The sequence below is a fragment of the Sus scrofa genome, chromosome 1 (genome assembly GCF_054392235.1).
Source record: "Sus scrofa isolate SSC_HxYL_T2T_F1_AM1 chromosome 1, Sscrofa_HxYL_maternal_Yorkshire_Landrace_v2.0, whole genome shotgun sequence".
NCBI lineage: Eukaryota > Metazoa > Chordata > Mammalia > Artiodactyla > Suidae > Sus > Sus scrofa.
The window spans coordinates 63517050-63541425 of record NC_139383.1 but is presented as its reverse complement, the minus strand read 5'-3'; the positions used below and the strand labels follow the sequence as shown (position 1 = coordinate 63541425).

Below are 24376 nucleotides of genomic sequence, written 5' to 3'. Positions count from 1 at the left end.
GCCACAGGTATGGCCCTAAAAAGATAAAAACAAAGTCTATTTCACTTGTAAAGACAGATAAAAAAATACAAAAATTTAGAAATAAAGAGTTGAAAGTAAACCATGATATACTTCAAGAACAGCTTTATGGAAGTCTCGTTACATTTAGTCCTACTTTGTAAATTTTAACTAGTTGGACAATTTCTCATTTCCTTCCACACCCCAGAATGTACAGACTGAGAAAACGTAACAGAAGGATCTCTCTTTAATGGAATAATATTAACTTTTAATGTAGATGATGTGATTGAGGACTACAGTGGGTTTTGTTTTGTTTTTTTTCCTGTGAGACCTATGTTTAATGGTTTGGGGGTTTTTTTGGCCACACCCATGGCATATCAAACCACCACAGCAGAGACCAGAGCCACAGCAGTGACAACATAGGATCCTTAACCTGCTGCACCACAAGGGATTTCTACAATGTTTAATGGTTTTAAAAATTATCTCATTGAAAGTTTCCTTAAATCCCTTTTCAATTGAAATCTAATGGCAAAAACTAAATATATAATTTCAACTCAATAGTCTTCTTTGAACAAATAATAAAAACATCAATAATCAATTGAGGTACATTTGGCACCTCAAGTTTTACTGTCTTGATTTTAGTCTTTGTCCTTTTTGTAAGTGAGGGCTACTAGCCCATGAGTTAAATTTAGATCAGTTCTCCTTAACAGCAACAACACCCGGCACTTGTCTGGTGCTCATTAGTGCCAAGCATCATTAATCTGAGCACTTATATTAACATAAATATGTATGTGTGTTTCTGCATAAGGATATGTATTAACTCATTGTATTCCTATTTAGTCATAGAGAATTTAAGATTCCAAATGGTTAAGTATCTTTCTCAAGGTCACACAGTTAGTAAAAGAGCACACTTTTAAATCCAGGCCTCTGGCTCCAGAGTCTGGCACCTGATGACTACATTTTATAATCACTGATTCCCTGGGTTGCAGCTGGAGAATACAATCATCTTGATGATACCAGAATATAAGGTCCATGCGAAGCTCTGTTTCTTCACTGCTGCATCCTCATCATCAGGATATAGTAGGCGCTTAGCTGCTGTGTATGTTGCATGAATGAATGGGAAGATTGCTGAGTACCAACTATGCCCAAGGTAAAATGCTAAATAAACAAAAATGATAAACAAAGATGAACCACATATGAAAGGATGAAATTATACTTAGTTGCTTTCTTGGCGTATTTAACATATATCCCTCTGCAAAATAACTACCATTAAAGTTGACATACAGGTCTTCTTACCCAGTAGATGAGCAAAATCTCCTGGTTTTACCTCACTTAGTCGCATCTCAAAATTGGCATATAGTACACTTTAGTACCCAAACACTTTTTTTTTTTGGCATAACTGAAGGAATTAATCACTAGGCACAAACACTGCTCCTCCTACTGTGTGCCTTTCTATTTTCCGCTTCCTGGTCATTGGAATTTCTTGAGGTTCTTCTAGTTAACTTTCTGCATACCCTCCCCCCTCACTTTTCACTGCTGTCAGGGGCAATTACTAAACAACAGGAGTAGTTACTCAGTAACCCCTGCTTTGTACAGACACTGCCAGAAAAGTTTGCTCTTTGGTGTCAAATTGACATCCCCTTGACAGGAACTTTTTCACCTACTCCTCATTACTGAAATTCAGTGGGATACCCAGCATGTCTTAAATTGTTCATACAACCTATTTTTTAAAGGCATTTGCAGCTGTGTTACCATAGCTCTCACCAGAGATAGCAATACATTTATGGCATAAAGCAAACTGTAACAATAAATATGATAATTAAAGTTTTTCAGTTATTTTTAAAATTCAAGTAATATGAAAGAATATAGTCTAAAAATAATAGAATCCTTAGTAATGGTACTACTTGGTAAGAAGTGACATGTGTTTAATTGTGTTTTCCATTAAGAAACCTTCAGACGTACTTTAAGAATGCTGTACTGAATGTTAAAGAATGGAGGAACTTGAGGCCTGAAAAGGTTTAGGTTGTGATTCTCAAACTATAAATATACTTTAAGGTACTGGGGAGAGAGATGTGAAACCAAGAACAGGAGGATTCTTCAAGGTGTGCTAATTCTACTTTGTTGGTCTTGGGGAAAGTGTGTTTGTGTGTGTGTGTGTTGAATCCTTATTTTAAATTTAAACAAACAGGCATATATCTGGAAAACACAAAAATTCTAAATCAAAAGATACATGCACCCCAATGTTTAAAGCAGCACTATTTACAATAGGCAAGACATGGAAGCAACCTAAATGTCCATTGACTGAGGACTGTGTATACATACCACATCTTCTTTATCTACACACACACACACACACACACACACACACACATACACACACACACACACACACACAGGAATATTACTCAGCCATTAAAAATAATGCCATTTGCGGCAACATGGATAGACCTAGAGATTATGATACTAAGTGAAGTTTTTGAGAAATACAAATAGCATATCACTTACATGTGGAATCTAATGAAAATTATACACATGAATTTGTTTACAAAACAGAAATAGACTCACAGACATTGAAAATAAACTTATGGTTACCAAAGGGGAAAGTGGAGGGGAGATAAATTAGGAGTTTAACAGATACTTTATATAAACTTTATATAAACTTTATATAAAATAAATAAAAAACAGAGACCTACTGTACAGCATGTAGAACTATACTCGATATCATATATATATATTCATTTATATAACATTTATAATGTTATATGTATTCATTTATATATATAATATGAATCATTTATATATAATATGAATCACCTTTCTGTATACTTGAAGCTAACACATCATTGTAAATCAATTATACTTCAATTTTAAAAGAGGAAGAAAGAGGGGTATACTACAAAATATAATTCAATATCTGCCTAAAAGTTTAAGATAGAAGAGGACAGCTATGATTGTAATTTGACCCTTGGGTCCTTATTCCTAGATTGCAGCCACCATCCACCTCTTCGACTCACCTTTCCATCTCATACTAGCTGGGATGTGGGGTTGGAGGAGATTTTTCCCTTTGCCATTATGAGTTCTTGGGTCGACATTTTTTTTTTTTTTAATTTTTTAAAATTTTTTTATTAGGGCCATACCCACTGCATATGCAAGTTCCCAGGCTAGGGGTCAAATCGGAACTGTAGCCACCAGCCTATGCCACAACCACAGCAATGCCAGATCCAAGCCATGTCTGTGACCTACACCACAGCTCACGGCAACACTGGATCTTTAACACACCAAGTGAGGCCAGGGATTGAACCAGCATCCTCCTGGATACTAGTTGGATTCATTACCACTGAGCCACAAGGGGAACTCCACTGGGTCAACATGTTTGACAATCACTGTGTGGTACACTTACTCCCTGTATGTTGTGCACATGCACAAACATTCCTGACAAGGCAAGACTTTTTAACCCTCAGTAAAACTGCATAAAATCATAAACCATTTGAATAGAATTTTGGATCTACTTGGGGATGTTGAGAGCAACTCAGATCAACCCCAAAGACCAGAAATGAATCACTGACAGATTGATAGGTGAATTATAATTATAATTTTTAAACTATTGCTATTCCTTGTTAAATAGTCAAGAATCAGAGCTCTCATCAGAGTTGAAACTATCAGAAGGAATCTTATTCTATGCAAATTCTTACCATTTCTAACCACACAGACACACAATCTCCTCCAAGTACAAAAAATGTCTGGTCAAAATACATAAGAAAACAAATTTTAATGAATATAAGCAGGGTCCTACAATATGTCATGGTATCAGCCTTTTTACACAAAGTTGCTCTATAAGCATATTGTACTCAGAGGATTCTGCAGCAGATATTTGCTAGGTTTTACTGCCTGTCAATCACTCCCTACTTCTGATAATAGCGTCTCAATTTCCTATCTGGACATTATCTCTCCTCTCCTGTGTGCAATATTTGGGACCACAGAGAATGTATTTCCCTTTTCCCCAACCATTGTTGAGCAGGGTAACCAGATAATTCTCTCTGGGACTTTAAAACCTGAGTGTAAGGACTAAGAAGGAAAAATGCTGGAGCTGATTAATAACAGCAGGGTTCCCTGAGAAGACAATTATATAATCTCTGCTACCTGGGTTGAAGGAGCTACTCAGAACCCCACCTGCCTGGACTTAGCTTCAGATATTTCCTTGAGTTCCAAGGGCTACTCCAGAAGCCTGCAATAATTTCCTTTTTGCTTACATTGCTTATTGATTTTACTGCTTGAAACAAACAAAAAATTCAAATTAACAACAAAAACAAAACAAACCCTAACAAAGCCAAAAAATTCCCACCAATGAAAAGACAAATCCCAATTAATTATCTCTTCCTCCTTTTTCAAATTCCTGCATTAGATGAAGTACATAACTTGACTCTTTCAAAATTATCTATAATTATCTGGATTTTAAAACTATATATATTCAAATCTTATAGTAACTTCTGGTGGAAAAGAATCTGAAAAAGAATAAATACATATATGTATAACTGAATCATTTTGCTATATACCTGACACACTGTAAATCACTTATACTTCAGTAAATAAATTTCAAGTTAAAAAAATACATAGAAGTTCTCAAAACAGCAAACACAAATTTATTCACTTTACATTAAGCTATAGACTCCATCCAGAGTTTAGATAAATTTGGTGGAAGGCAATGTCTAACTTAACCATTAGTGATCTGTTTCGGCAGGCTTAGAGAACAATTATTCCCCATGTGATCATTATGGTGTTTAGTGTCATTAAGTATCCGGGATTCTGCAAAAATCTTCTGAATACTACACTGACTGTTCATAATTTAAATTGCCCTTTTTTGGGGCTGTTTATTATTGGTAGTGTTTTGTTTTGCTTTTATTCCTCCCTACAAGTTTGATGCTAAGATCCTTTATAAGAATAATAGAAATATAAGCCTTCTACTTTCTATACACCAGATTGTATTCTGCCTTGAAGTACTGCAAAACTTAATATATTCATTGCTTCACTTTCAAAGATTCTCTTGACACATCACATTCCACTAAACCTTTCTCCTATGCATTCCTGCTCTTAGTTCCCACCATTCTCCTGAGCCAAATGCTCCTGCCTTTGGGAAAAATACCATTTACTTTTTGGCACAAAGACACTAGTTGATTTATAGAATGCTATCAAGTTTGCATTTGTGAACTTTTTCTCAAAGACCTTTGGATATAATCTCTGTATTTCCAGTCACAGGCCTCTGTTTTACTTCCTCCAAACACCTGGGAAGCTGCTGCCAAAATATGCCAACTTTGGTCGTCAATCCCTTTCCTGAATATTCCTCAGAATGCACTCTGGCATAACTAGCAATTCCCTGACATTTCTACATGATTTCATCTTTAGGGGTAGTGACTCTAAATGCTCAAAAATCTTGCTGTCTTTCAATATTTTTTCTGCTTTAATTTTTGCCTGTCATTTGTTTCCTTTGGCATGCAAGCTGCCAACTACCACTTCTCCTGTACTGCACTCTTCTTTATCTTAGGCAGTTTCTATATTCAGTCTCTTTGAAGTTTTGTTTTCAATTCAGGGATTAATCTTTTTTAGTTGGATCTTTTATCTGCTCTCTTCTCTCTACTGATAATCGCTAGTTCTTAATCACTGTCTTGATTCACTTTAGAGGCTCTAATTCTTGGCTCTGGCTGCAGCTAGAACAATCAGATCTGAAACTGAGCCCAAGTATAACTTGGCCCATGTGCCACCTAACCATAGGGGACTCTATAGACAGGACTGGGTGTGACTCTGGCAATTTTCCCAGTATTTGCTTTCTGGCTTCCTCTTAGGCAGTCTTTCAAAATATGGCTGTCAGCATCAGGGCTTCCTATGATTGTCAAGTTTTAGATAAGAGCAGCTAGCCAACAAGAGTCAAGGAAGACTTAAAAAAACAAAAACAATAACAAACCCCTAAAAATAAAAAGATCCCTCATTTTTGGCTAATATATTACTATGTGTTTCTGACGCTGAAAATGAGAGTTTCTTCACTTAACCCATTGGATTCTCCTTGACATTCCCCTTTCCTTCAAATCCATATCCCAAGCCAGCACCACACCTGCCAGTTTTGCCTCCTCGATATTCCTTAGATTAGCTGACTTCTCCCCATTTCCATTGTTAAAATGTGTATCATCTCTTGTATGGACTATTGACATTGCTTTTGAAGTGGTGCACCTGGCACCCACTTTTGACCCTTTCAGTTGATCACAATGCAGCAGGCCAGTGGTTCTCAAAGTGTTTTCTCCACACTGGCAGTGGCAGCAGTAGCATCTCCTGGGATCTTGTTAGAAATGCTAATTCTCACACCCAAACCTAAACAGATGAAATCACAAACTCTGGCCCACTCAGAAATCCATTTTTAAAAGTCCTCCAAGTATGAATCCCAGTTGCTTTTAAGATCAAGTTTAAAAAAGTCTTAATGTGGCTTAAACAGCCTTGGGTGATGGGGACCCTGCCTCTGGCTCCAGGCTCAGTACAGGATATGCTCTCTTTTGCCTTCCCTGTAATGCTGTGCTTGGCCCTCTTGCTCAGGGTCCCTGCACCAGCTCTGCTCTCTCCTTGGGACATGTTCCCTGTTCTCTTGGCTGATTCATTCCTTTTCATTTTGGGGGTCTCAGCTCCACTGGTGGTTGCTTATGGAAGGATCCTTGACAGTCTCCCAATACCCTTGACTGCCCAACACACATGCATTAAATCAAAGTCCCCCCTGCCCCCACCCAGTATGTGCCTCATAGAAACATGTGTCATTTCTGCATAGCACTCCCCAGTGGCAAGTTTACCTATATTTGTGTGGGGACTGGATTAATGTTGTTACCTCTGTTCCATTGTTTTTTGGAGTGACCAAATAAGTAGCAATGACTTAGCATTTGCAGTACTAGCCACCAGGTTAAGCGTTTGATGTAGATTTTATCATTTAATCCTCAGGAAAAATATATTTCTTTTTGTTCATTTAACAAGTAAGTATGCACCACTTCCTATGTAGCATCACGATTCTAAGCACTTAATATGAAGCCTTTTAGATCCCATCATGACCAGATAAAATATACACCACAATTATATTCATTTTTACAGATGAGGAAACTGATGTCCACCTTTTTTTTTTTTTTCCATGTCATATAGTAAGTGGTCAGTCAAGATGTGAACACAAGTGGTTTGTCTCCAAAGCATGTTGGAGTTGAGATGTTAGAAATGAGATTTGAGCTGATAATTGCAAAGGCTATGAATTATAGGAGTAAAAGTTTATTTTATGACATATGTTACTTTGGAGCCATTGTGCATGAGACCAAACTACACTCATCAACACTTCTCTCCGGCTCTTGTTCTGGAAATCAATGGCCAGGAACAGTGGGTCCAGAATATGGGAAGTTTTGGGCAACTCTCCTCCTGCCCCTCCAAGACAGTGTAGAGAAGTAATCAGAGCAGGATGAGTCTAGTTTTTTTTTTTTTAATTATTTGAGTGTCTATAAAGCAATTCCAGGAATATCAAGGATTATTGACGCATTTGTAATTACTAACCCAGGGCCTCCCTGATAGTTGTATTCCTGCTAGCCACATTCTCTTTCAGATAAACTCCTCATGCACTGCTTTGTTGAGTCATCTTTGAAAATCAACTAATCTCAAAGAGCTAGGTTATCTAAGAACAATAAAGGCAGAGAAAAGAAATCATTTAAACGAAATGTTCAGTTATATCCCAGAGTTTGTTGTCCACATAATGTCATTGGTTAATATTTTAAAGAGCTTACAAGTATTTATTTTAACCATTTCTTAAAAATATAATAAGGACTTCCTTTTCTATACATTTTTATATTCACCAGATTTCACCAGACTCCTATATAAGGCCATATGCTTTGAATCACCACAGTATGATAGTTTGCTCTACATTGGTCTCACCACCAGGAACCACTCTTCTTCAAAGTGTCTCTCAGTTATTTTGGTGAAAGACCATAGGAGTTTCATACAGACTCCAGTCAGTCTGTATTGGGGAAGCAGATCCCATCCACTCAGTTTGTCCTTCTGCATTGTGTGGCTCCACTAGTCTGAGAATCCACTTGACACAGCCTCATTTCTCCTTCTAACCACTGAATGTGTGGACCTAGAAGCCCAAACGCAGCTCTTGCCTGACCTCTAACCCCCTGGGTGCCAGAGTTTCTGAGCTCACACTGCAGTTGGAAAACCAGCTTCCTGGATCAAACTTGGTCACTGACACAGCAGCATCTTTGAATGTACCGAGCCACGCTCAGCTTCTCTCCCAGAATGTCTCCCTTCATTTCTTGTCCTCTATCAGCTAATAGTAGAGGTTTTATTCCAATTTACAGGGCAAGTGAGTGAATCCACAGGAAATAAACTGCTTTATCTTCTTTGGCTTTTTCCTATAACCTTATCCCCAATATTAAATTCTTGCTCTTCTAACGACAAAAGCAAAAATGAAGACAAAAGACAAAACACCATCATGCATATTAAAGGATTCTAACAGATACTAAGAAGGAGGCTGCCAGAATGAAAGAGAGTATCTACCTGTAGAGAGAAACATTGTATGAGATGGGCATTGCCATGACAACAGTTTCTACATCCGACCAAAATTTGCAGGCTGATCATCTTTCGAACTAATGTGAAACTAATTAGCACTGGCTTTACTGGGATTAAATAAAAACAGATCATGGTAGTTAATAAGGAGCTTCTGAAACATCAAGTTGAACCTATAATAATAGAATTGGCCAGCAAAAACTAAAATAGAAAGGATGAGCCACAAGAAGTCAATGGCCTAAGAGATAATATGACAAAAGTGTAGCTAAGAATATTGTAGGAAAAAAAAAGTTTAATCAACTTGCAACTGAGTAATCTGAAAATTAACTGATTGATTAACATACTCAACAGAAGACAATAGTATTAGAAGAATGATGTAAAGGAAGAATTTATGAGTAAAAATTCCTAGAGAGAAACGGTTTTTTGGGGGCCACAGCAGCAGCATTTAGAACTTTCTGGGCCAGGGATCCAATCCAAGCTGCACCTGCAGCAATGTCAGATCCTTAACTTACAGCACCACACCACAGAAAGAAACTTTGAGAAACATTTTCTCACTCTCTTTTTTTTCAGGGCCGCACCCATGGCATACGGAAGCTCCCGTGCTAGGGGTTGAATCAGAGCTGCAGCTGCCAACCTACAGCCACAGCCACACCACATCTGAGCCACCCTGCAACCTACACCACAGCTCATGACAACGCCAGATTCCCCCCCCCCCCCCCCCGCCCCACTGAGCGAGGCCAGGGATGGAACCCACATCATCATGGATCCTAGTTGTGTTTGTTAACCACAGAGTCCTCAGCGATACTAGTCGTGTTTGTTACCACTGAACCACAATGAGAACTCTGAGAAACTTTTAATCTTAGATATACAGGTTACTATAGTCCTTGGAGGGGAGGACCTTCTAGTACATCATGGTAGGTCAACTGGCCCCACTGGCTTCTTTCTCTGTAACTTGAATGAATCATCCTCAAAGATATCCTAACTTTCTTATTCTGATTTCATTCCTTATACATAATCTTTTGAATATTTAGTTTATCAAGCAATTGAATACTCAGAAGAAAGCATCATATTTCGTAAACAGAGTGGATAAAATGGAGGCTTTCAAAGAGAACACATCAAAAGAGAATTCTTATTCCCTCCCTTCCTACCACAGTGGACAAGACAACTGTCCTCACATCTAAGGCTGATTCCTCCTCTTAATTTTGGAATCTAAATGAGTACAGCCACATCATTCCATTTATTATCCCTGATTTTTCCTGCATCTCCAATTTCAATACCTCTAATTGTTGTTTTCCACTAGAATTTAAATATAGTCACATTTTAACTTAAATATAATCACAGTTGTCTATTAAAGAACTTTCACCATCCCCAACACCATCTTTGTTGTCTCTATCTTTGCAAATAGTCCACATCATCTGTACATCTTTCTAAGTCTCTAATTGGAAATCCTTTATTTATTCCTTCACTCTCTTAAGTTGACATCTAGTTAGTTACTACAATTGGTCAGTTGAAATGATGAAGCATTTATTAAATCTCACTTCCTTTCTCATCCTTTTGCCACTTTGTTGTTTGTCTACATCGCTTATTTCCTGGATTGCTGGAATGAACTAATCTGTATCATCACTGATAACTGGTCTTGCTTTCCTTCAATTCCTAGTAAGCACCATGACCTGAGTGTTCCTTTTTTCCTTCATTTCATTCTCTCTCTTTCAAAAAAGTTTTATTATAAAAATTATGTTAGGAAATGAAGAGTTAAAGTAGCTGGCCTGAGATCCCTCCTATTACCAGTGAGATATTCCTGGGAAGTGGGAGAGAAGAAGGCAGGTGACCTGGTCTAATGTCCTTGAAAACATGATAACTTGACCTCCAGGCCAGCAGACTAATAATATTTGCTGTAAGGGAGAATTCTTATCCATGAAATACCTTGAGGAAGGTGTTCTTGGACTAGAATTGCTTACTGTAAACAAAAGTACCCTTGTATGGATTTATAAGGCATGGCTCCTTGGAGAATGTTGCATAAGCTACAGAACTCCTCACATATAAAATAGAGATGTTTTACAACTTAAATGCTCCCATTGTGTGAGGTGACACTGGGGCCTTCTATTATTCTTGACCAGAAATTTTGTGTAACACGAAAAGGAGAGCCTGTGGAGGCTAGCAGGTTGTTTAAGCCTTATCCCTGACTCTTGACTGCATTGCTAAAATATTGACAAAGCTTGACACTGGGCGTATTCTGTGATTGAAGTGAGTCTCATATGACAATCCAATTTTTTTGTATTAGCTAATGTTCAATATGTACTATTTTAAAAATACACAAACATAAGAAAAGCAGTCTATAATGTAATTCACAGAAATAATAACAATATTTTGTCTTTCTAGCCTTTACTGTATAGATCTATTTAGTTAACTATTCATCTACTTAGTTTCAAGTACCAACAGTGTATGCTACTTTTTTGAACAATAGATATAGATGGTTTTTTCTCTTGCCTTTTTAAATGTAACATTAACTTGTGAACATTTATTTATGTTACCAAGAAAAAAGCTAGATTTTTAGTGGTGGGATGATCTTTCACAGTATGAGTGTACTGTAATTTATTCACCATTCACATTCAGTGATAGTGGATCATAAATATTAGTTTCACTTTTTTTTAAATAAATATTTTACCATGATATGCAATTTATACAATGAACCTATAGCTAAATTTCAAATTATCTCCTTCGGACTGATGTAGAGAAAGGGCAAAATTAGATAAAAAGTATGAACAATTTCATGAATATATAGCCTTAAAAAATATATAAGAACTCATATTTTTTCTTAAAAAAAAAGAACTCTTTTATCAGACTCTAGACAACCTGAGTATTATCTTCTAACTTATGTGTCCTTATACTGCATTTGATAAAAAATATGTGATTTGTTAAGTTTTTGCTTAATTCACTTTTCTTTGATAAGTAGTAAGCTTATTGGCTATTCATGTTTATTTATAAATGGATTGCCCAGTTGACTATTTTCCAAATTGCTTTTACTGTTTAACTTGCTACGGTGAATGACAATTTTATCAGTTACACTTCTCAATGATAATATACCTTCACTTTTATGTTTGTCTTAAGGTTTTTAGTAAATTTTCCTCTGATTTTTGTTTTGGCATTATAGGTATACAAAAGTTATTAAATTTTATATAGTCAAATATATATATTATCTCTTTCCCCCTTTTTTCTTATTGTGAGTATTTCATAACTGAAGATCAGTCAGGTCAATATGCCAGGTTTTCACTGTAGTTGGTTTTATATTAGAATTTCTAATTCTTTGGAATATTTTCGTACTTTATACACAGTAAGGAACAGCTTAATATATTTTTCGAATACCTAGTCAATTCTTCCCAACAATATTTATTGCATAATTTTTCCTTTGCATATTGTTTTATGATGCTTTATTTATCAAATACTTTCAGGTATATGCCTGAGATTATTTCAAGGTTATCTATTCTATTTCAGTGATCCATATCTGTGGATTACATTTTAAACTGTTTATATAAATTCTTTCCTCAAAAAAATTTTTCTTCAATTGTATATAACCTGTTCATTCCTCCAGATGACATTAGAATTATTTTCATCAAGTCTATCCTTGAAAAAAAATCTCATTAATATTCTGAAGAAACATTTCATTGTGTCCATTTAAATTATTTGAAGACAATGACTTACTAAAAGGAGGAATTGTTCTTTCCAATGAAAACATGCTATGTCATTCTTTAAAGTTGTTCATATCCTGAGTAGACTAGTGGTGTCTTATCCATAAAATATTTATTTTTCTAAGGCATTTCATCTTTTTGTCACTGTTATATAGAATATCTTTTTTTAAACTCCTTCATATCTCCTGATTATTTCTGAAATATAGAAAAACGAATGATTTTGCATTTTTTATTTTATTGAAACATTTTACAGAACTCCTGTTAATTTTAAGAATTTTGTTGTTAGTTTTATTGAGTTTTTAAGATATATTTGCATATCCTTTGTAAATAGCAATTTTTTTTCCTTACAATTTCAATAGGTAAAATGCATTGTTCATGGCTTAAAATTTCTGGAATGGCATTAAACAATAAAAATGATGATTGGCTTCTTTGGCACACTTCTATTTTGTAAGGACTGTGTCACCTCTGGCCACTGTATAAGATAGAGACTCTATTCTCATGTTAAGGAAGTTGCTTTCTATCCCACCTTTAAATCAATTATCAATGCTATTTTTTCATTTGTTTGTTTTAATTGTGCTTTTCTTCTACTAAAAGTAGCCTATGATTTTTCTTATTATTAGGTCTTTGATGTGTCATGATATTAATATACTTTCTTATTTAAAATTTCCTTAAATTATTGGCATAACACAACTTTTCTGTACAAATTAGTGCTGATATTTATGTATTTTTGCAAACATATCCAGAAGTGAGTACGTATTTTTTTGTTATGGGGCCCTCTTAATTAAGTTTTGATATTAAGGCTAGACTATCTACATAAAGGATTAGACAAGATAATACAAGCATTGTACTGCTTTTAAAACATTCTAAGCACAAAATGAATGCCAACTGTTGTCAATATTTATTTTAGGCCTCAGGTAGTATTATTGAGGAACTTTTGTAGCATGAGGATTATCTTCCCTTGAGAATTTGAAAGCAGCTGGTCCTGATCCTCCTCTTTTTTCTTTTTTTTTTGTCTTTTTATCCAGCGGCATATGGATGTTTCCAGGCCAGGGGTCAAATCAGAGCTACAGCTGCTGGCAGCCTACACCACAGCCACAGCAACGCAGGATCCAAGCCGCATCTGCGACCTACACCACGGCTCATGGCAATGCCGGATCTTTAACCCATTGAGTGAGGCCAGGTATTGAACCTGTGTCCTCATGGTCAGATTCATTTCCGCTGAGCCACGACGGGAACTCCTCCCTCTTTTTTTTTTTTAGTTATCTGATATCTCTTCCAATTTCTTGTATTTATAGATTTAATTTTTTTCTATTACTTGAGTTAATTTCAATCATTTGCATTTTCCCAGAATTGCTCAAGGCATAAAGATTCTTAAATATATTATCTTCTCACTGTGTGTAGTACTTTTTAAAAATAACATTAGCAGAGCAACAACAATAACCTACTCTGATTTTGTCCTTATGTCAATTCCCCTGTGTCTAATTTTATTTATTCATCCTTAAAGAAATCAGATTTATTACTGCTTCTTGTTACAGACTGAATGTTTATGTCCTCCTAAATTTACATATTTAAGCTTTAATTCCCAGTGTGGCTGTATTTGGGGATGGGGTCTTTAAGGCAGTAATTACAATTACATGAAGTTGTAAGGGTGGGACCCTGAGCTGAAAGGATTAGTTTCCTTATGAAAAGAAACACCAGAGATCTCTTGCTTTCCTCCCTGCCCTTGCAGACCCACAAAGAGGAGGTCCTGTGAGCACAGAGCTAGAAGATGGTCATCTGTAACCTAAGGGGAGAGCTCTCACCGTCCAACAACCCTGCTGATACCTTAATCCTAAACTTCTAATCTCCAGAACTGTGAGAAAAAAAAATTTGTGTTTAACTCTCCCAGTCTCTGGTATTTTATTGTGGCAGCCCTGGCAAACTAAAGCACCTCCTCATGCAAGACTTTTATATTTTGACACTCTTTATCATGAACGTTTGTCACAAGACTTGTTTTATTTTATTGCTGAATCAATACTTCTTATCTAAATGAAATCAACAAAAAGTTATATCCCTCCTTTTGAATGAATAAGCTCACCATTCAACTGTGTATTTTTTTATTTATTTTTTTTTTAAGGGCTGCATCCCCAGCATATGGAAATTCCCAGGCTAAAGTTTGAATAAGAGCTACAGCTGCCAGCCTATGCCACAACCACAGCAACACCAGATCCGAGCTGCCTCTGCGAACTACACCACAGCTCAGGGCAATGCTGGATCCCCTGCCCACTGGGCCAGGCCAGAGATCAAACCTGCATTCTCTTGGATACTTGTTGGGTTCCTTACTGATGAGCCACCATGGGAACTCCCTCCTGTGTGTATATGTTAATGTGATCTGACAAAATCTTTTTTTCTGAGCCTGGAAAGGAGAGAAACAAATCCTGAATGTCTTTGCTTTGGTGCCTGAGTGACAGGAAGTTTTCTTCAATGCCATCTATTTCTCTCTAACTTTACAAGTAATGGTCTAACTGTAGGAGGTACAAACGTAGCAAGTGATTCATTCATGATGTGTTCATCCATGACTCAAACTTGATTTTTACTTTTATGCTATGTGAAATAAGTTAGATAGCATCTTTTTTAAAAAAAACGTGAAAAGGAAGACCATCCACTGGCTTTTAGACTATGAAGGGCACATGACACATTGTTCTATGACTGAGAACACCTGCTCTGCACACAGTATGCCTGGTTTCCAATTCTGGGTATACCTTTGGCTCTCTGTGAAGGTTTCCAGCAACATCCTGAACCTTTCCATGTCTCAGTTATTCATCTAAAAAATTAAAAGGCTCCCTAGCTGCCACATTCGTGCATATAAAATGAATTGATATTTGTAAATTACCTGGAACAGTCCCTGACCCATAGCAAGCACCCAGTAATTATGAACTGTAATACTGGCCACATAAACATGTGTATGGCCTAAGCCATATGCTTTTTCATTACTGAATATGAAACTGCCCCATATAGCAGTAGCAATAATAAACTTTGCAATTCCTCTAGAAGATGGGGTTACAGAAGATTTTACATGGGGTAACCTAACTGATCACTTAACCGCTGATTAATCAGTCACCCCTCACAAAAAAGAAAGTATTTTGCAGCAGTGAAAGTGTTGCTACTTGCCATTGGCCACAATGCAAAAGGCAATTTGCTCCATTTTAATTTGATTTTGTTCCATCTTTTAGAGTAATTACTGGACAATTATTTTGTCATAAGCTGTATGCTCAATAGGCAATTCTGGTTCCATGAGATTAAGGAACTCATTTTCTCTGATGTGCTTTACCCCTCTTTGACCTTCAATTTCTGAAAACATATTTTTCAGGTGCTCTCTTTAAAACTGTTTTTTGCTCATTTTCATTTTCTAATTGTCTGTTTTTCCATACTGAAATTCCACTTTTTTTCTTTATAGGTAGCAAACAAACTGATCCCAAGCTTTGCATATAAGCAAATGTTCATTAAATATTTTTTTAAAGTTTATGTGTTTATGTGACATAGTGTTTTAAATGGATGGTTCAAAGACTATAAGTAAGCTAACTTAGAGAACTTAGAAGCCAAAAAAAAAAAAAAAAGAAGTAGTAAAGTAAGATACAAATCCTATTGAATAATATATACTTTAAAAGACTGTATCTTAATGAGGAAGCCTTTCCTCCTCTGAGCCCTCACTGTCACTCTGCATCTCTCTAACATGGTACTAGTATTATAATGATTTGCCTTTGTTCCTCCCCATTAGACTTTAAACTCCATAGCGGCATGAACAAAATTTATTTTGACTTTCTATTCTGGCTACCTATCACAGTTTCTGGTACATGGTAAGCATAAATATTTTCTAAATGAGTAGTGAATAAATAAATGCATGAATCAAAAGTCAAGCAAACATTCTGATCTTATGGCTTCCCCTTTCTTTCTTTGGAATGGAGAGGACAAATATTCTATTGCCATATGCAATTGGGATGAGGAATCCAAGCTCCCAATATCCAATATCCAAATATCCAAATTTCCAACCATAAAAATTTCTATGCTTTAAGAGACGGGGTGTCAGCAACTTGTACTATGAAAGAAGACTCAGAACTTTTAGAAATCCCAAAGCTAGAGAAACTACAAAAGTGTTTTGTTATTGTTGTTCTTTGTTTTGGTTAGATGGCACCTCTGAGATATCCAAATATAACTGAGATTTTTAAAGCAAAATAATTTAGTACTGATTTTCACCATGTGATTCCAGGAATTGCTAACAATAGATGTTGATGTGAAGCAAACATAGGCACAGATCACATGCAACAGTGAGAAGATAGATTGATACTTTTTGACTGCTTATTATATTAAATGATTAACATAGTTCTAGGGCTTGGAGACCCTTAAATATTATACTTCATATTCCTTACTTTATATTTCAGTGAAGTAAAACAAATGAAGAACTGAGACTTATAAATAGAAATTTCTAAAAATGATAGCATTATTTAAAGCCTAGAGTTAGAGCCTCCTTATTTAATGATTGTCAAGTCGTTGACATTGAAAATATTTGCAACTCTTACATCAAATAAAGATGAAAAGATCTGTGAGCATCTGTATTGACAGTAATAGAAAATAATTAAGAAATAAATTTTAGCTGGGAAATATCTTTGTGATAATCTAATCTCATTTTATAGCTTGATAGAATTAGTAATAGAGATGACAAAGTTTATTAATTACTAATATGACATATTTAGTGACACAATAGGAACTTCAAATCACATATTTTGGCTTATGGTTCAATACTTTCCATGCATGTCTCTTCTCTTCATGAAATGGGGAATATATTTGTGATACTAAGAATTCAAATTCAACTCATTTAGTGAATTAGGATTAAGATAACTCAAACAGAAAAGTAATTGAAAAGAGCAGTCTTGCCTGGATATTAAATTGACCCAGCATCTTGTCTTGGCCATCCTGGTCCACATCCTTTGTTTACTTCCTCCTTCTCCTTCAGGACACTGCCACTGTGTCCCAGGCCCCCGAACACAGGGAGTTTGGGTATCAACAGTACCCTATGGATGTTGTTCCATCAACATGGAATCACTTTTTTTTCTTAAGTCTGATACTTCTTTAGTCCTTTCTGATATGGGAGCAAACACAGCCTGCCTATCAAATCTTGCTCCTGGCTCTGGGAAAACAGATGTTCATATAAATGTTCTTGGTGGGTATGATGCTAATGGAAGAGGAATAATTAAAAAGATAACAGGTATTATCAAGCATTTACTATGTGGCAGATTCTCAGGTAAGGTAGGATTTATTCCAGAAGAAATAAAAAGAGAAAGGAGAATGTAATTTTCAGTTTCTGACATGTAATACCAAATGAAGCTCAGTTACTAATTTGAGAGGAGATTTTTGAAATGCATTTATTCCCTTTTTCACATATCTAGGTCTAAGACTGAAGGAAGCTCTCTGGGCTTTGGCCTCAGTGGAGGGAGGGGCGTTTATCATATAACTGAAAGTGATATTGTTAAAATAGAGGAAAGTGGAGGGGGGGCTCTTAAAAACCACAGGAAGAGTCAAAGTCAACTTGGCAACTCAGATAACTAAGATCCCGAGGAACAGTTTCCCCAAGCATTCTTGGTTCATCTATGGTGTGGCTGGATGAGATGTGGCTGGGAAGTTTGCTGGGAGGGGTGGGGGGCAGGAATGCCATGTTGTAGTGAGGTGACCCTACAAGTCTGCAGAGCTGACTACCTGGCTTAAGATAGCCAGACCAGCAAAGAGCAGACCAGCAGACAGCCAAAGCAGCAGCAGCTAGATCCCTGGTCTCAGCACTAAAGAAGCTGAGGGGAACCCATGGCAACAAGGCTGTTCCGCTGTGTCATTACTGGTAATGAAATAAAAATTCATATTTTTAAGACAAGACAAGAAAAATTTAAACTTTTTTTTTTTTTTTTTTTTTTGCTGTTGTTTCAGGCCTCCTCCCTCCCTTCTAGTGTGCACTGTACATCTGAACTATGCATTAACAAGACCTCCCCAATGGCAGAAATACCTGCTCAACTCTAAAGTTCAATGTTTCTCCTTCTGGTGCCAGCCATGTAACTCTTTAGAAGACACGATTTCTTTCTCAATCCTGTAAGGGGTCATGATGACCCATCACTCACCTTGTACCTACAGACATCTTTGGCAAACTTTTTGTACAAGGCAGATACAATACATCATTTCCCTTAAAGGTAATTTGGTTCAGAACTGCCTAATGGAAGTTCTTAGCTTAAATACCTACTTATGACTTAATATTTCTAACTATATCATACTCTATTTTTACAAGATTATTGTAAAAGATTGGGCCTTTTTTTTTGCTTGAGCAAATGTGTGACTGAGCCACTGATAAAATTAGATGACTTAAAACAATTGACCAAATATACAGATGTATAAGATCGATGATTGAAATAGTGTAACGCTAGAAATAAGAAGAAGCAACATGAGGGAATCTATCTGGACCATAACAGACTAGTAAGACAGGTGATCCAGACTTTTTAGCTACTGTCAACAGAGCTAGTCCAGTATTAACACGTTAAGTAACCTATCAAGGAGTCCTAACCCAGTTTTAGCATTCCTAAAACTGTCAGACAAGAAATGCCTCCCAAACCTTTGTTAAAATTAAGACCAAAAGGGAAAAGGGAAGGGACTGTAAAATAATGAATGCAGCCCACCCTCCAATTCTATACGAATCCAGTCATTAGCCACTGCAGTCACTGATCTACAGTATTTCCTAAAGGAATTCAGGATGAAGATGAATGAGGCACTTCGTTTTCTAGGAAAACTGGCAGAACTGGCCCTCAGATCGTTAGATGTTTTCAGGAGAAAAATTTAAGAACCCAGCTTCTTACATTTTCTTATACTTCGAAAAGCATGGAAACCATTGACCAAGATATCTATTCTTATGAATAACAGTAACCTTCTACTAAGATGTGTGCGTGATTTCATGTACCTCTTTGTCAAAATCACACATATGTCAGCCTCTGCCTTCACCTCTTTGGAACAGTTCTCAGAGCTCTTTGAACAACTGCCTCCTGGGTTATAATCTTCAAATAGGCTCAAGTAAAATATCCAGCTCTTTCTTAGATTACTATTGATTAACTTTTTGTCCACACAGGTAAGTCTCAGGTCATAATTCTCCCACCCGAAAACTTAAACAGTGGGGCAAGCTAGAAGCAGGTAGACAAGAAGCATGACCCTGAAGTTGGAAGGTGTCATGCAGAAAGATGCTTCCCCATCCTCTCTTGCAAGGAAGTTTTATCTGAGGTTTTGAGAAGGGCAGGGGAAAGGAGAGAATATCTGAGAGAATAAAAAAATTTAAAAGATCAAAATGAATTGTTTCAATGAAGGGGCAGCCAACTATATGCCTGGTGGCCAAACCTAGCCATTGCCTGTTTTGTAAGTTAAGTTTTGCTGGAAATAGCCAACTCATCCATTTATGTACTGTCTATGGCCATTTTTGTGCTACAATGTCAGGGTTAAATAATTGCAACAGGGAACCTATGGTCCACCAAGCCTGAAATATTCACTATCTGGTCCTGGAACATTTTGGAATCAAAAACTCCTTTGGATAAATGGAAGCTTGAGACCTCTATTTTAAAAAAGGAAGGAAAAAAACCCCATGCATCTGAAATGGCTTACATCCCATTTCAAGGAGCTTTCTGAAAGGGGGACATTTCTAGATAATTTGTTTAGAACTGAGCATGTATAAAAGTGATTGTTGGGTTTCTATTACTCACAGATCACTTTCTGTGAGTTCCTCTTATCTTCCCTGTATGATTCCATCTTATCCAACTTCTTTAACCTAGTCATACTTCCCGTGTTCACTTTATCACCCCCACCACCCCCATTCCAAATAAAAGCATAATGATGAAAGAATAAAAATAAGATTATAATGTGTATATCTTGTTAGTACGGCAGCAGTCGTCTTTTATTTGGGGACTCGTGTCAAATTCTAGCTGGGAGAAAAATGCTGGCAGATACTATGTTGTTTAATTTCTGACTCCAAGTAATTCTATACTTATCTAGTGAAAGGTAACTGTTCTACTTCAATAGACTTCTACAGTGGAGAAGTATTTTTTTAGGTATAATCTATATTTTTCTTCCTGTAATTTAAAACCATTTAATTTGATTCTTTATGTAGATGGAAAACATTTGGCCAACCTTTTTAGAGTTTTTTATATTTTTGAAAATAATTATTAATAACTTTCAGCTATCCTTACTTTAATAGTAATGTAAGTTTCTTTAACATCTCTTCACAATGCTCGGCTGCTCTTTAAATACAAAGCTATAATTGTTAGGACATGAATCTGACTTTTTTGCCAAGTAAAAAATGTCACTTGCCGGAGTTCCTGTCATGGTGCAGCGGAAACGAATCCGACTAGGAACCATGAGGTTGCAGGTTTGATCCCTGGCCTCGCTCAGTGGGTTAAGGATCCAGCATTGCCATGAGCCGTGGTGTAGGTCGCAGACAGGGTTTGGATCTGGTGTTGCTGTGGCTGTGGCCAGCAGCTGTAGCTCCCATTAGACTCCTAGTCTGGGAACCTCCACATCCCATGGGTGCGGCCCTAAAAAGCCTCCCCCCCAAAAAAAAATGTCACTTGCCATCTGGTTCTACAAGAATTAAGTCACTAGCCACTGCAATGGCTGACCTTTCTGAACTCACCCTGAAAGGAGTTCAGAATGGTGATTAGGAATGAGGTACTCTGTGCTCTGGGAAACACTGACAGAACAGGCTTTCAGGTAGTTAGATATTTTCAGAAGAAAATTTTATGAACAGAATTTCTTGCATCTTCTTATCCCTAGAAAAAGCACTAAAATAATTAATGGAGACATCTACTCCTTGTGACTTCAGCAACCTTCTACCAAGATGTGTGCCTGATTGCACTTACCTTTCACCAAAATTATATATCCTGACCTCCCCCGCCACCTCTTCAGAGAAGTTCCTCAGAGCTGTCTGACAGGCTGTCTCTCAGACTATAGTCCTCAGTACACCCCAAACAAAATTGATTCGCAGCTTTCACATTGAGTTTTTTTTTTTCCCCCTAGTCAATGGTTTTGTCAATCACAAAGGAACAAGAGAAGATCTCTCTCCTTCACTTGAACTCTATGAGGATCTGGGTGTTGGTACCAGCAGAGGCCTCTTGTGCCCATCCGCCTCCTCAGAGAGCCCAGAAGAATTTGAGTTTTTTTTTTTCTTTCTTTTTACAGCTATACCTGCAGCATATGGGAGTTCCTGGGCTAAAGCTCAAATCATAGTCGCAGCCACGGTCCTACACCACAGCCACATAACACCAGATCTGAGCTGCAGCTGTGACCTATTCCACAGCTTGTGGCAATGCCGGATCCTTAACCCACTGAGCAAGGTCCAGGATGAAAACCTGCATCCTCACCAAGACCATGTTGGGCTCTTAACCTGCTGAGCCACTCTGGGAACTGCACCTAAGTCTTACCTGGTTCTCTGATCTCCTGATTATCGGTTGATGATCCTGAGTTTCATTTGGCCATGTATAACAGGCCCCTCAGTTGAAAGATGCTAGAGGGTTCCCACTCAGTTGAAAGATACTGGGGGAGCCCACTTGAAAAACACTAGTGTTTGCTACCTTGCTACTTTGCGAGACACTGAACAGTCTGGACTGGATGAGAGGTTGGCCTAACACTTTCCCTAAGTGAGGGCTATCAGAAAGCCAGCCTCCAACTATCACCCTAGCCAGGTTTATGTATTTAATAATCTTATAAATACTTAATTGGGAATTAAAGGAAAATCTTGCCTAAGAAAATGGCTGACACGGAGCTCTTTTATTGTGTATGCAGTTAAGCTGGCTTGATAAAACATCTTTTTGGAATTCTGACCCTGAGGGAACAAGTCCTTCTAGGAGAACCTTGTGTGTCTCCCCCTGTGTCTTGAGATGTAAATGTTCTACAAGGGCTCCCAGGAACACTTACGTTATCTACTATCTCTAATTCCAGAAACAAACAAACAAACAAACAAAGAGAAAAGAGGCCTTTTAAAACTCGGCTTATTCCAACTGCTATTATAAGCTAGTGAGTTTTATATTATAATACCTGATTGATGACTAAGTTTAAAAAATGAAGCTATAATATCTCTGGTTGTGTCTGTCTATATAGCTGTGTGTGCATTATAAATATGTGTACTTACCTCCAGACTTACCCAAATTTGTAAATGAGTGCTATTTAGTTGGCTTAAAGGAGATTAAGCACTTATATAAATTCTCAGAACTATAAAGGAAGCTAACCCAAATGAATTTCAGTTTTGAGTGAACTGGGAAATATTCAGTATTAAATTAATATTTGGTATTGGAGGGAGGGAGATGGACTGGAAGTTTGAAGTTAGTGATGCAAACTATTACATTTAGAATGAATAAACAGGAGTTCCCGTCGTGGCTCAGCGGTTAAGGAACCCGACTGGCATCCATGAGGTTGCAGATTCGATCCCTAGTCTTGCTCTGTGGGTTAAGGATCCAGCATTGCCATAAGCTGTGGTGTAGGTCACAGACGCAGCTCGGATCCTGCATTGCTGTGGCTGTGGTGTAGGCTGGCGGCTATAGCTTCAATTCAACCCCTAGCCTGGGAAACTCCATATGCCGCAGGTGCGGCCCTAAAAAGACAAAAAAATAAATAAATAAATAAAAATAAAAATAAAAATAAAAATAAAAATTAGAATGAATAAACAATAAGGTCCTACTCTATAGCACAGGGAACCATATCCAGTCTCTTGGGATAGATCATGTAGAAGATAATATAAGAAAGGGAATGTACATATATATATGACTGGGTCATTTTGCTGTACAGCAGCAATTGGCACAACATTGTAAATCAACTATACCTTAGTAAAAAAAATTTGGCATTGAATTTAAGTTTGTTGGTTTAATTAATACAGACATAACTTTAGAGTCATCATCAGTAAATGTATTTACTTTTTTTTCCCTTTTTGGCCAGATCCTCTACATGCAGCTGTTCCGGGGCCAGGGGTTGAATTTGCCCCACAGCAATAACCCAAGCCACAGCAGGAACAATGCCAGATCCTTAACCTACTGCACCACAAGGGAATTCCTTATATTTACTTGTATTGTATCTAGGTTTACCAGAAGTCAAATAAGATCTTATTATCTGTTGCAAATTTGTCAGCAAGAAAATAACTTGGTATGATGAAAAATTTTTATCAGTATATTAAATGTTAATAAGAAAAGAGCTTTTAGGTAAGCTCCTCAGGAATAATTATTTTAGGAATGTCTACTTAAAAATAATCTTTCCAGATATTTGATAATTTGAAACTTTAGAGTTTTGCTGAATTCAGTTAAATAAGGGATGTTTATTGAATATCTAGCTTATTTACTCTCAGATAAGATAGTGAAGCATTAATCACTGAACACTGGCTTCTTTTTACAGAGAAATTAAAGATATTTAGGATTATTAGTACATGTGTTCCACACTGAAATATTATCTATAATAAAGCATGTTTTTAGAAACTGATATTTATAAGTTTGCTAAGATACAGAATGCTAATGTAAAAGACAATTCATAATTGCCTGCCTCTTAGTGTTCGCTAGAAATTAAGGTTTTTAAGAGTTGAAGATTCTAATTTAAATATATAGTTAAACATATTAGAAATAATAAGAGAAACATTTCTGTATACAAGGAGAGCAGAATGTGTGCTTTCAGTAAAGTAAGGTCTGAGGAATGAAAAAGCATTTTGTTAAGGGAAAATAAAGTAATTTGTCTTAAAGCTGGTTATTTCTAAATAGGACAGAAAATAAGGGGCAGAATAATATGGATATAGAATGTTGTAGGTTTGTGAGAGGAAAAAAATCTTTATCATGGTATTTTGTGTGTTGTCGGAACTGATTAATAGGCAAATAGATGTAATTGAGTTTTAACATCAAAGGTAAAGTGATAGAAACCTGAATTTGGTTTTTCTTTCTGTTAAGAGGACAAAACTTTCTTAAAATACTGATCTGCTTTTGATAACAGATTATGAAGATTCTTTAACTAGCAATCTGTTATAACTTTTTGTATTTGCCTTTAAAATCTTTTCTTGTCACTTTAGTTACATAGATAAGTATTGTTTCACAGTGACTTACAATCTCACA

At 36.7% G+C, this 24376-nt stretch overlaps 1 protein-coding gene and 1 long non-coding RNA gene across 4 annotated transcripts in view; one reads left to right on the top strand and one right to left on the bottom strand.

Annotated features, from left to right (window-relative positions):
- Window positions 1-24376, bottom strand: part of LOC106508899 (4-galactosyl-N-acetylglucosaminide 3-alpha-L-fucosyltransferase 9) — a 200635-nt gene that overhangs the window by 8424 nt on the left and 167835 nt on the right. The window lies entirely within an intron of this gene.
- LOC110260380 (uncharacterized) overlaps window positions 1-24376 on the top strand; it is a 408289-nt gene that overhangs the window by 232720 nt on the left and 151193 nt on the right. The window contains exon 4 of one of the 3 annotated variants that reach the window (XR_014806286.1): window positions 13981-15753. The exons of the other annotated variants lie outside the window; for them this stretch is intronic. This is a non-coding gene — a long non-coding RNA (uncharacterized LOC110260380). Of the gene's footprint in view, window positions 1-13980; window positions 15754-24376 lie in introns of those variants that run through there. 3 annotated transcript variants of the gene reach the window in all.